This window comes from Panthera leo, chromosome B4, assembly GCF_018350215.1.
Source record: "Panthera leo isolate Ple1 chromosome B4, P.leo_Ple1_pat1.1, whole genome shotgun sequence".
Classification (NCBI taxonomy): Eukaryota; Metazoa; Chordata; class Mammalia; order Carnivora; family Felidae; genus Panthera; species Panthera leo.
The window spans coordinates 27,458,180-27,470,351 of record NC_056685.1 but is presented as its reverse complement, the minus strand read 5'-3'; the positions used below and the strand labels follow the sequence as shown (position 1 = coordinate 27,470,351).

The 12,172-nt window shown below is 43.2% G+C and overlaps 1 protein-coding gene and 1 non-coding gene across 9 annotated transcripts in view; one reads left to right on the top strand and one right to left on the bottom strand.

Annotated features, from left to right (window-relative positions):
- SVIL (supervillin) overlaps positions 1–12,172 on the bottom strand; it is a 231,288-nt gene that overhangs the window by 34,148 nt on the left and 184,968 nt on the right. The window lies entirely within an intron of this gene.
- LOC122225685 lies at positions 6,188–6,294 on the top strand. The gene has a single exon (XR_006205299.1). It is a non-coding gene; the product is annotated as a U6 spliceosomal RNA (small nuclear RNA).

Here is a 12,172-nt window from a genome sequence, read left to right as displayed (position 1 = left end):
CAAACTCTCCACAAACGTCTGTCACCGTTCTATCGGAAACAGGTTTGGCTTCCCTACTTCCAGCTTGGGTCAGAGATCGCCATCAAGGACAATGAAAATTTAGGTTAAAACTGTGATTTTTCTTTTTCTTTTTCCCACTCGTTTGTTTGGAATACTGGAACACCAAAATGATACTTGGGAAAAATCAACAAAAATAGACTGTCTTCGTGCCAAGAATTTCCCAGGGTTTTAAAGTTGCTCTGTTCTGGGACGCCTAGGTGGCTCAGTTGGTTGGTTAAGCGTCCGACTTGGGCTCAGGTCATGATCTCATGGTTCACGAGTTCGAGCCCCGCACCAGGCTCTGTGCTGACCGTTCAGAGCCTGGAGCCTGCTTCGGATTCTGTGTCTCCCTCTCTCTCTCTGCCCTTCCCCCACTCACACTCTGTGTCCCTCTCTCTCTCTCTCTCTCAAAAATAAACATTAAAACAATTATAAAGTTGGTATGTTTTACCTAGCTAAACTTGGCTGATTAGGAAATTTTATCCATATATAGTCACAAAACACATGGTCAATCCAGAAAATCTCATCCACTTGAGTTCATGAGGAACACGGTCAATTATGAAGGAGAGAAAGCTGATTAGGAATAAAGTATGCTACAAGAGGGTTTTCTGGAACTCAGCATGCTTTTTCTGAGACAACTATGTTACATGGGCAGCTAGGCAGGTCAGCCCATGAAAGTGACTTTTAGGCCCCAGTATATCTGACATTGAGGATAAATTGTACTATAGACATAATCTACATGTAGAAAAACATTTCCACCTAAAAAATATTTTCAAAAGCTTCTAACTGAAAGATACCTGCCTCTTCAGTTTCTAAGCCACTGAACTCATTTGGTCTGGGGGAAAGAGGCTTAGGGGGACTGAGGGAGGCCGGGCTCAGGACACTCGGGGCCAGTGCAGGGGAAGGGGTCGGCCAGGGACAGAGGGTGTGGATGATGGTGGTGGGGGACACTGGGGCGGGAGGCCTTCAGTGGTGGTAGGACAGAGTTTGCTTTCCCTTCTCCTCCTCCGTGATGCTCTCCTCTCACTACCAAACCCCTCTCCGAGGCGACTTGGAATTAGGGTCCTTGCGCAACTCATGAGTGGGAAAGTTCAAGAGAAGTGTTTTTAAATTTTTTTGACAATTTGTTTTGATAAAATTGGAAATGTATATCCAGTGGCAGGGGGCACGGGCCGGGGAGAGAAGCAGGGGCAGGTGCTGTGGGAGCAAGTGTTGAGGAGGGCAGAGAGGAAAAGCCTCCTCCCAAGCAGAAGGAGCTTCCCTCGCTGGCTGTCCGCCCCAGGATGGCTCCCACGGCAGGGGTTCTTACACTGGCGTGGCCTCCTGGCTTTGTGCATTTGCTTTCACCTCAGCCTTTTCTCAGACCCGAGGTGTGCCCTTCCTGCCGGGGCCTTTGCTTGTAAGCTACAGATAAGCTTGCCTTCGCCTCTGCTGGCAGTCTCCCCAGCAACTCTTCCCTTGTGGGAAAACCGGGAGACCCCCGAGGGGCAGTATGTCAGATTCTGTCCCTCCACACAGCCCATCCCACTGTGGCCAATTAGCTTCCGTTAACTGACCAGCAGAAAATAACTTCCAGATTCATTCAGCAAGAAAGCAGAGATGGGCACAGTTCATCCTCCTCAAACACTGGAATAATGGAGGCTGATGCAGGAGAGGGTTCCTTCCCTCCTGTCCAGAAAAGATGTACATAAAACCACATCTGCCCTGACAACATATGGTTTCAGCCATGAACATGGACTTGTCCAACATCTAGTTTGTGAATCTTTTGTAGACGTCTTCTACAGAGCAATCACTGCCAGAAGGGATTTTGAGATCCTTGGTAATTTAGGTTAAAAAAAAAACACACACACACCCTTTTCCTGAAGAGATAGGACAACTAAAAGCAATGCCTGATCCTGGCTTGGATCCTAGACGGGTGGGGTGGGGACTAAAAGGGACATGGTTGGGGTGGAAGGTGGGGGGGAACGGACACAGTTGGAAATGGGCTGTGGATTAAACATTGCATCAGTGTTGAATGTCCTCATCTGGATCACATTACTGTGGTTATGGAAGTAAGCCAGACTGAGTATATGCCCCCAAATCTCATACATTGAAACCTAAGCCCCCGTGTGACGTATTAGGAGGTGAGGCCTTTGGGAGGAGTTGAGTCATGAAGGTGGAGCCCTCCTGAAGAGGAGTAATGCCCTTATAAAGGACACCCCACAGAGCCCCCCTGCCCCTTCCACCGTGTGAGGACAGCCACCATGTGAGGAGCAGATGGTCGTCCAAGAACCAGCGAGAGGGCTCTCAGTAGACACTGAATCTACTGACACCTTGATCTTGAACTTTCAGCTTCCAGAACTGTGAGAAATCAATTTCTGTTTATAAGCCACTCAGTATATAGTGTTAGGGTAGCCCAAACTATCTATCTATCTATCTATCTATCTATCTATCTATCTATCTATATCATGTATATGTATAGGAGACAGAAGGGGACAGGAGGAAGTCAGCAGTGGGGGCTGGGGTTGAGGGAGGAAAGGAGACATGAGTGGGGGCAGCCAGAAAGTGCCAACAGTTGGTGGCTTTGGTAAGGAGATGACAGTGCCCTATCACAGTAACTTTTTTTTTTTTTATCAGTTTTAAATTTTATCCAAATAAAATATTATCCAAAAGTTAACAAGCCTTTTCCTTCACTTTCCCACTCATGACTGGGGGGATGACCCTCATTCCAAGGAAGTCTCTCAATCACATACCCTTATTAAATAAACTATGCCAGGAAGACCTCGTCAAAATTCAAAAAAGATAATACGTTTTCTTTGAAAATGAAGTTTCAGGAATGAATTTTAATCAAATTAATATAGCACTTGGCTTAAAGCATTTCGAAAAGCATATGAAGCACCAAGAAAGTTTGCTTCTCCAAAGACCCAGATATCACCAGTTCTGGTGAACTTGGTGACACATCTCCAAAGTCCTGGGTGTGGTTCATGACTCAAAAAAATGGCATCCCCGAATCAACAACTCCATCTCCCAAAGCACTCAGATTCCCCTGGAGCTTCTGGAAGAACGTGGTGGACATGAGCCCTGGAATGATACAGCTGTTGTAGGACTTAAAGCTTCCAGTAGTTTGCCGTATCTCTATTATGGAGTATTTTTTTTCACTCCCTTCTCAATATTAAGATTAAATGTAAAAGCTTTTGCCTCTCTAAAAGTTTTATTTTAACTTTGCCAGTTAGTGAAATTGGTTTAGGGTCCCTACTTGCTTTATCTGACTTCAGATGGCTCTAATGGGGTATACAGTTTATTGATTCACTGAAAAAATACAGTTTCTCAAAAGTTGCTATTAAACTTTGAACTCAAAATGTGAAAACAAGATACACATCTTTGTCCATTTACTTTTTTAGCTTTAAATTTCATTATTGTCTTGTCTTGGTTTTCCATTCTAAGGTTTTTTTCCTTGTTTAGAGAAGGGCATAGTATTGTATCCTAATAAGTATTGTACCATTTTCCAGGCTTGTGTAGATTGGCTGGAATAGTGAGAGAATTGGGGAAGAAAAGGAATAGAAGCCCACCTGCCTTGTCCTTCACTCTTTCAAATGCAGATCCCATGAAGGTAGTGCCCCGACATGGAGACAGGGAGGGGAAGGAACAGCGTGTGTGTGTGTGTGTGTGTGTGTGTGTGTGTGTGTGTGTGTGTGTGTATAGAAGGCAGTGTAACAAGCGAAACAGTTGGGAAGCAAGGCAGGTCTTAGGGATGGACAGAGATTTGGTAGTACACTGCTTGAAATTATGTAAAGAGTCAATCTGCAAGAATGTTTTCAGGTTATGGCACTATTCTGTATACCTACTGAAAATGCCTAGTACAAATCTTCCCACATGTTGCTGACAGGTGATAACGGTAAGAAACAGATCTACCACGCTTTAATAGGATTACTACTCTCCCATTAACACAATTAGAGAGCTTCATGGTTAGGAAATACTGTGATCTGGCTTTTAAATTTTTATCTTATTCACATCTAGTTAAACTACAGTGTTGGAAGAAATTATAAGAGCACAGATGAAGTAGTAAAAATAAGGCAAAGTAAAAAATCAGTACTTCTTGCTTTTAAAAAATGCTATCACCATTTCGAATTCTGTGTACTGTTAAAAGAAATATGACTTTGCCCCCTCCTTTGGTGATTTCAGTACCTCATTAGTGCATGCAGCCTCAAGTGGCCTGAACAAAATATGAAAAAGACCACAACTAGGCTTAGACCTCAAAGTAACCATAACGTGGTCTTGCCACATCTACCAGGGACTAAGATGAAGGGAGGGGAATACAGGGAAATCTTATTCTGGTACAGTTGGGAGGCATGTGAGGAAGAAGAAAATGTGTGTTAAAGCCCAACAAAGAGACAAACAGTCCATTTAGACAGAACGTGTGTGCTGTTGTAATGCTCTGTTTTCTTTTTTGAGCCTCTGCATTAGTGAACACAGATACCAGGACTGCAGGAGGAAAGGAGTCTCAGAGAACACTGATAAGCTAATGCTAAAAGGTTGGTACATAAAATATTTATCTGGGAAAGTTGTCAAGATACAAAAATATAGATTTTTAAGCCTATTTTAATGTTGAAGTGATTAAACATAAACTACCTGTGGTAAATGGCATTTTTCTTAAAACTTAAAAATATATGGAGAGATATCCCATGTTCATGGATTGGAAGCTGCAATATTGTCAAGATGCGAGTTCTTTCCAACTTCTTACAGATGCCAGTTCTTCCTACAATTTGGTACAATTTCAGTAAAAATCCCAGCAAGTCACCTTGTGGATTCTGACGAACTGATTCTAAAGTTTATATGGAGAGGGAAAAGATCCAAAATAGCCAATACAATATTGAAGGAGAAGAATGAAGTTGGAGGACTGACCCTACCTGATTTTAAGATTTACTGTAAAGTTACAGTAATCAAGAAAAAACCAAACAGATAAATAGATCAATCCCACCTGGGTGGCTCAGTTGATAAGCATCTGATTCTTGACTTTGGCTCAGGTTATGATCTCACAGTTTGTGGGTTCAAGCCTCACATCGGGCTCTTTGCTGACAGCATGGAGCCTGCTTGGGATTCTGTCTCCCTCTTTCTCTGCCCTTTCCTCACTTGCTCCCTATCTCTCTCTCTCTCTCTCAAAAAAAAGGGGGGGGGGAGGGAAAGAGCCCAGAAATACATTCATACAAATATACTCAACTAATCTGTGAAAAGTCCAAGGCAATACAGTGAACATAAGACAGTCTTTTCAACAAGTGGTTCTAGAACAACTGGACATCCACATGAAACTAAAAAAAAAAAAAAAGAAAAAAAAAGAAAGAGAGAAAAAGAATCTAGACACAGACTTTACATCCTTCACAAAAATTAACTCAAATGAATCATAAATCTAAATGTAAAATGCCAAACTATAAAATTTGTAGAAGATAACATAGAAGAAAACTCTAGATGACCTTGAATTCAACGATGACTTTCTAGATGTAACACTAATGAAAGAATTGATAAACTGAAATTCACTGAAATGAAAAAGCCTTTGCTCTGTGAAAGCCACTGTCAAGAGAATGAGAAGACAAGCCACAGATGGAGAAAAAATATCTTCAAAAGACACATCTGATAAAGAAATGTCATCCAAAAATATACAAAGAACTCTTAACACTCAACAATAAGAAAACAACCGATTAAAAGACGGGCAAAGATCGGAACAGACATCTCACCAAAGAAGATCTATGGGTGGCACACAAGCATATGAAAAGGTGTTCCAAATCATATGTCATTGGGACATGTCATTGCAAATTCAGACACCTGTGAGATACCACCACACGCCCATCAGAATGGCCAAAATCCAGAACACTGACAAGAGCAAGTGCTGGGAAGGATGTGCAGCAACAGGAACTCTGGGGTTTTTTTCGCTGGTGGGAATGCAAACTTGGGTACAGCCACTTTGTAAGACAATCTGGCAGTTTCTCACAAAACTAAACATACTCTTACCATATGATCCAGCAACTGTGCTCCTTGAGACCCAGATGAGTTGAAAATCTATAGCTACGCAAAAACCTGCGTATGGATATTTATAGCAGCTTTACTCATAATTGCCAAAACTTGGAAGCCACCAAGATGCCCTTCAGCAAGCAAATGGATAAATAAACCGTGGTACGTGCTCGCTTCGGCAGCACATGTACTAAAATCGGAACGATACACAGAAGTTAGCATGGCTCCTTGTGCAAGGATGACACACAGATTCATGAAGTGTTCCATATTTTTAAACAAACAAACTGTGGTACATCCAGCGAGAATATTATTCCGGATTAAAAAGAAACAGGCTATCAAGTCATAAAAAGACATGGAGAAACTCAAATGCATATTACAAAGTGAAAGAAGCCGGTCTGAAAAGGCTACCAACTCAATGATTCCAACGATATGACATTCTAAGAAAGACAAAAGCACAGAGACAGTAAAGAAATTGCCAAGGATTAGAGGGAGGGAGGTATAAACAGATGGAGTGCAGAGGTTTTTTAGGGCAGTGAAACTAGTCTATATGACACTGTAATCAATGATGGATATATGTCACTATGCATTTGTCAAAATCTAGAGAATGCACACCAAGGCTGAACCCAGATGTAAACTATGGACACTGGGCAATAATGATGTGTCAATGTAGGTTCAACAATTTTAACAAATGTACCACTCTAGTGTGGGATGTTGGTAGTGGGGAAGGCTATGTGTGTGTGTGGGGGGGGGGCACAGAAGGTATATGGGAAATCTCTGTACTTTTGGCTCAATTTTGCTGTGAACCTAACACTCCTTAAAAAATAAAGTTTATTTAAAAAGTGTATAGATGTGTGTGTGTGTGTGTGTGTGTGTGTGCAATATACAAAATTTATATTTAAAGAGTTCAATGATACATCTTTTCTTTTAAAGTTTAATATGACTTATTTAGAAGAAACCATCCATCCCCGCTCCCCCTTAGTGACAGAACGGCAGGTTTGCTCCAGATTTCGGCCTGTCTTTTGGGGTGGACACTACTGTCTGTGTGGGGCTGGCCTCTCACAGATCAGAATTCTCAACTCCAGAGGAGCCTAGGAGAGTTAAGGAAGAGGCTGCCTTGGGGAGAAAAATGGGCAGATTCCATTGTGAAGATGTCAAGAAGTAGCAGGAGGGCTCACCAGGCACCTCTCTCTGACAGCACTCTGTCCCTCTCGTATTTGCAATGAGGTCTTTGTGCCTCTCACTCAAAGACCTGTTTTGTCGTCACTAGTCCTAACGGAACAGTATAGTATAGTCATGAGATTTTTAGATGGAGGACGCCTTAGAGGTCTGAAAGTCCCCATTCCGATGAGGAGACGGAGGCCCGCAGAGGGAAATGGCTAGGTAAGTTCCCTCAGACAGTTGGAGGCGAGAATCTTGGATTCGTGACAAAGCGGATGCAGGCACTTTTCACAGCTATTTTGACACCAGGGACATTCCAAGGGGAATAAAAACCAACCACTGGTATTTCTGGCTTTAAACATCATCATGTATTATGTACCAGCAGGATTATTCAGCCCAAGCCAGGTCTCCCTTCTGGGGTGGGGCTCAGATGAGTTACTGTGAAGACAGAAGGTAAGGGGGCAGGAGGTCTGTGCTTCCTCCTTTCAGGAGATGACTGCAAGCAGTTCCTGTCAGAATAGCCTCTTCCTTGCTCTGTCTTCCTCTCAGGCCCGTCCACACTCAACTGCCTCCACCACACCTTCCCTTACCAAGCTAAGCAAGATGGCAGGGTTCCTGAGTGGGAGCTGGAACACTCTGGTAAGTTCCTTGGGCTCCTGACTTGACTTAGAATATAATGCTTGGAGATTAAAAGGGGAAATTTTCCTCTTACACCAGTTCCGTGATTATGAGGTGAATTAATGCCATCAAGTCTAAGAGTCTGACCCAAGGATGTGAAATGTGTGACAGACTGTAAATATATGAAGATCTGATCCCGCGCTCTCTCGCTCGCTCGCTCTCACACGCACACGCAGAAACACAAACACGCACACCGAAATGCTGCAAGGGAGTTACTTCTCCAAACAAAACAAGTTCTTCCCTACTGCTCGGAAATTGCAATGAGGCTTAAAATGTGTAGGCTTTTCCTCACCTGATTAATAGATACAAAAGACAGGTATTTATGGGCAGCAGGTATAGCAGGAGAATAAGTAGAAGCATATACAGGTTCCTATAGAGCAAAGCAAGAGGATTAGAGGTGAAAAGAGAAGGTTTATCAGAGCAGGGTGGGGAAGAGGAGAGACAAAAACAAGGATTTCTTGGACAGAATGTTAATTTACTCATTGCAATTTCAGCTCTCTTTTCAAGAGAGTCCTTCCCGTTTGTTTTCTTAGAATGCTAACATAAATCCATACGAGCACGGTAAATACACCCGAGTCAGGTCTGTGCTGTAATTAAATGAGTTAACGACAAGATTCCTGCAATTTATATGGTAACTCGGTTACGGAGAGGGGAACCAGGACTTTAATGGACAGCTTTAGCATTTAACGTAAAATATCTCATTTGAAGTCGTTTCCAATTTTTCATTCTATGATTTTAAAAAAAAAAAATTAAAGTAACAGGATAGCTCTCTTCTCTGGATAGAGGCGGCATCTTGCCTCGGGGTAAGAAACCAAACACGAGGGCCTCAGAGGGAACCATCACTGATGAGATTACACGTGGTGAGGTAGACGTAGAATTCTGGCTGTCATCTAGAGGACACCTATGTTAGAGTCAGGCTTACCCAAAGCAGATTAGAAATGGCACTATCATCTGCAAATCCTCCTTCTTCCTACAGGTTAAAACAAATAGGAAACATTGCGGACTGCTGGAAGAGTAGGGTTGGGTTAAGGGTGTCACAATCATTTTCAAGGATTTTGTGCCTGGGTTCCATTAGATGCATGCGCATGCTCACACACACAGTCAGGTGGCCCAAACACCAAGTAAACTCACATTCCATCAGTGGGATGAGAATCTTTAATTTGGAGGTCATACCATCAGCCTTTTCTCTCCCTCCTCCCTTAGGCCTTTCAATGGACTGTTTCCTGAATTGTGATTTGGAATTTCAAAGGCAGCAGACAATTAGACCCTGAATTGGCAGATTTACCTTCCTTGAATCTTCAAGAACGTGCCCTGGGGACATTATAGGTCTCAGCTTGATTTCCCCTGACCTGAAACTATAGAGGGCAGCTGGATATCCAGTCCGTATCTGTGACTCAGACATAGAGCTGGGTGGTGATGGCAAAGTCTATAAAGGCATTTTATTTCCTGGAAAAAGTCTGATATACTGGATGATTATCTTAACAAACCGCATGGGACTCACTATCTGCCTTAAGGTCAAGTATGCCAAAATGAGGTTGAGATTTAGAGTAATTACTCGATAAAAATAAATACATGCAACTGAGCTGTAACAGACAGACACTTTGCATTATTTTTCTCGCTCTTTGGATGGAATGAGTTACCCTGGAAGAAACGGTCTCCAGATCAGGTTCAAGTGCACACATTCCATACAGTGTGAACCAGGCCAAATCTAGAAACCAAATGGCCTTCTCAACTTCAGAACTCATTATAGATGTTGCAAAAGCAAAAATGTCTAAGTCAGGTTAGCACTGCCCTAGACTAAACCAAAAACGGGAGAAAGAAGAGAGAAGAGTGGCCTAGAGAGAGGAAGGGAAAGAAAGAGGAGAAAGAACCCAGATTGGTTGTTACAGGAAATGAGAGAGTCAGCCATGTAAACGATTGGTGCTCGGAAGCTCCAAACCATCAATCCTGATTCTGGGGGAATAAATTTGGAAAGCTGAGAACTCCTATTAAGTTACAGATTCTCTGAGACATGACTAGTCTTTTACTAGGGGAAGGAAAACTCTACCTTAGTTCTCCAAATCTATTCATGGACTAAAAGAATATTTTCTTACCAGATAGGATCCCAAAGGAGATGCTGGTTAGAGCAACCACAGATTGGTTTCGTTTGAGGACAAACTCTTTGACAGAGACAAAACACTTACAGATTTTTAAGGCATCCTTTCACATTTTTTTTAACGTGGTTCCTAGACAATCTAAGATCACTTATGTTGCTCACATTCTATTTTTATTGGACAGCAAGGATTTTCAGAGGGGCAATGGCTGTGATTTCTAGACAGTCCTGTCTCTAGTTCCTGTCTCCTCTGCATTTCCACAGGCTGCAGCTCGTGGGACTGTGCTTACGACACCCAAAAGCTGGAGGAGGGCAAACTGTAAAAGGATCGGCACCCAGAAATTATGTGCCCTTCATGAATGCACAAACTGTGCCGCAAGTGATGCCTTGACTCTATAACCAGCCCCCTTCGTGTCTTGGTGTTAAAGATGGAAGGTTCCGGAGCTTGCTCCCCTTTGCAGAGCTCTCCGGCAGCAAGCCTAGATCCAGCCCATGCAGCAAGATCCCATCGGCATGCACCAGGCAGCATGAACGTCCTTCTCTCTCTGGGGCAGGATTCAGACACCCGGCAAGTGGTGGTGTCTCTCAAGGACTCCTCAGCTGTGGGGGGACTGCCTGAAGACAGAGTAGGCTCGAGGCACCTCACATCTAAGCCCAGCGAAGGTGTGACTGAAATATACTGCCAGCCCTTGGGAAGAAAAGAAGCCAAGGGCTTATCAGGAGCCATGTGCAAACCACTTGACCTCAACAGAACTTGAGATTTCCCAATGTCTGCCACAAAAGCCTAAAATAGATCGGCTTATTTTAACTTCAAAGAGCTTACCGTCTCAGGCCAGAGTGAACTAGGTCACTGAGGAGGAGGAGGAGGAGGAATAGTGAGTTCACTACTGCTGCAGAATCTGCAGCGTCCAGGAGCCCAGAGACATCCCTGCACACATGGGCCCCAGGCACACTTAGGGCCCCAGTGCTTCTGTTGACTGTATTTCCACCCCCAGGGCTACCCTACCCTGCTTACGACTCTTGCCTTCTGAAAACCTTAGCCAGGTGTGAGGCAGTTCAGATCTTACCCCCTACGCTCACAGCCTTCTGGTGGTCACAGCTCAAATGATCCCCCAATCTCCCGCAATCCCCCAATGTGATAGGGCTCTTATCGCATTCACTCCTCACAAGGACTCCAGCTGGCCATGTGCACAATAGCTCTGTTTGAACTTCTGCCTGGCCATAGGGGACTGTCAGCTCCTATGGCTCCTTTGCATCTTCCAAAAGGACCAACAGGAGGTGAGTGTTAAAGTCTTTTGAAGCGGTGATTTCAAAACCCTTTTAGATAAAGTTTGTGGGCAACAGGGATACGATCGAAGGACCCTGGCTGTTTTTTCCATTTCAGGATCTCATTCTTGAAATCCAAATTTCACACCTACACTTTTAAATATCCAACTGAATTGGAGAACTTTACAAATGGCTGAAATCACATGTCTTTAGCCATTATCTTTAATATCATATATGTCTCAAAAAAGGAAATATAAATTGTTGTTCCAATTTAACGTATGAAGACACACAGGTACCATATAAAGGAGTATCAGAGTTCCTGCCTCACCTTCCTGCATGGATGCTTCCCTTTCATGTAAGTTTCTGCATGCATAAAGGCCACATTCACTACTCCCCTCTGCCACAGATGCTAAGTTGTTTTAGAACTAAAGGAGGTACAGGTGATCGTCCTGTTGGAAGTGGTTTTTTTGTTTGTTTTTCATTTCTGTTTGAAGACTTTTAACACTAGAAGTTGGCCAGAGGACGTGTCACATGTGGCCACCTTGCCTCCAGCCAGCACATGCATTTACAATCGTAGGGCCAAGCAACAGGAAAGTTACCGTCCGCTTTGAAAGTGTGCACTAACTCGTCAAAAGCTGGTCATCATTACACTCGTAATTTAACAGTTCATCACTGCTTTTCCATAGGACATGCTTGCCAGTATCGATAACAATGTATTACTTGATTTTATTTAAACTTGTAACATAGGTTGCTGTACATCCTCAACAAAAGGCACACCGGCTCACTGTAAAACATGCTCAGGATCACGAAAATAAGTACGCACTGACCACCGTCATGTCCTTGTTCTGGGTGCGTGGGTTTTAAATCTCAGTGTGGCGCATTCGAGTCCACATTTGATATGCCAACTTATAAACTGCTAGTGGTCGATTAAAGACTTTCATTACAAAGGTTTTAATA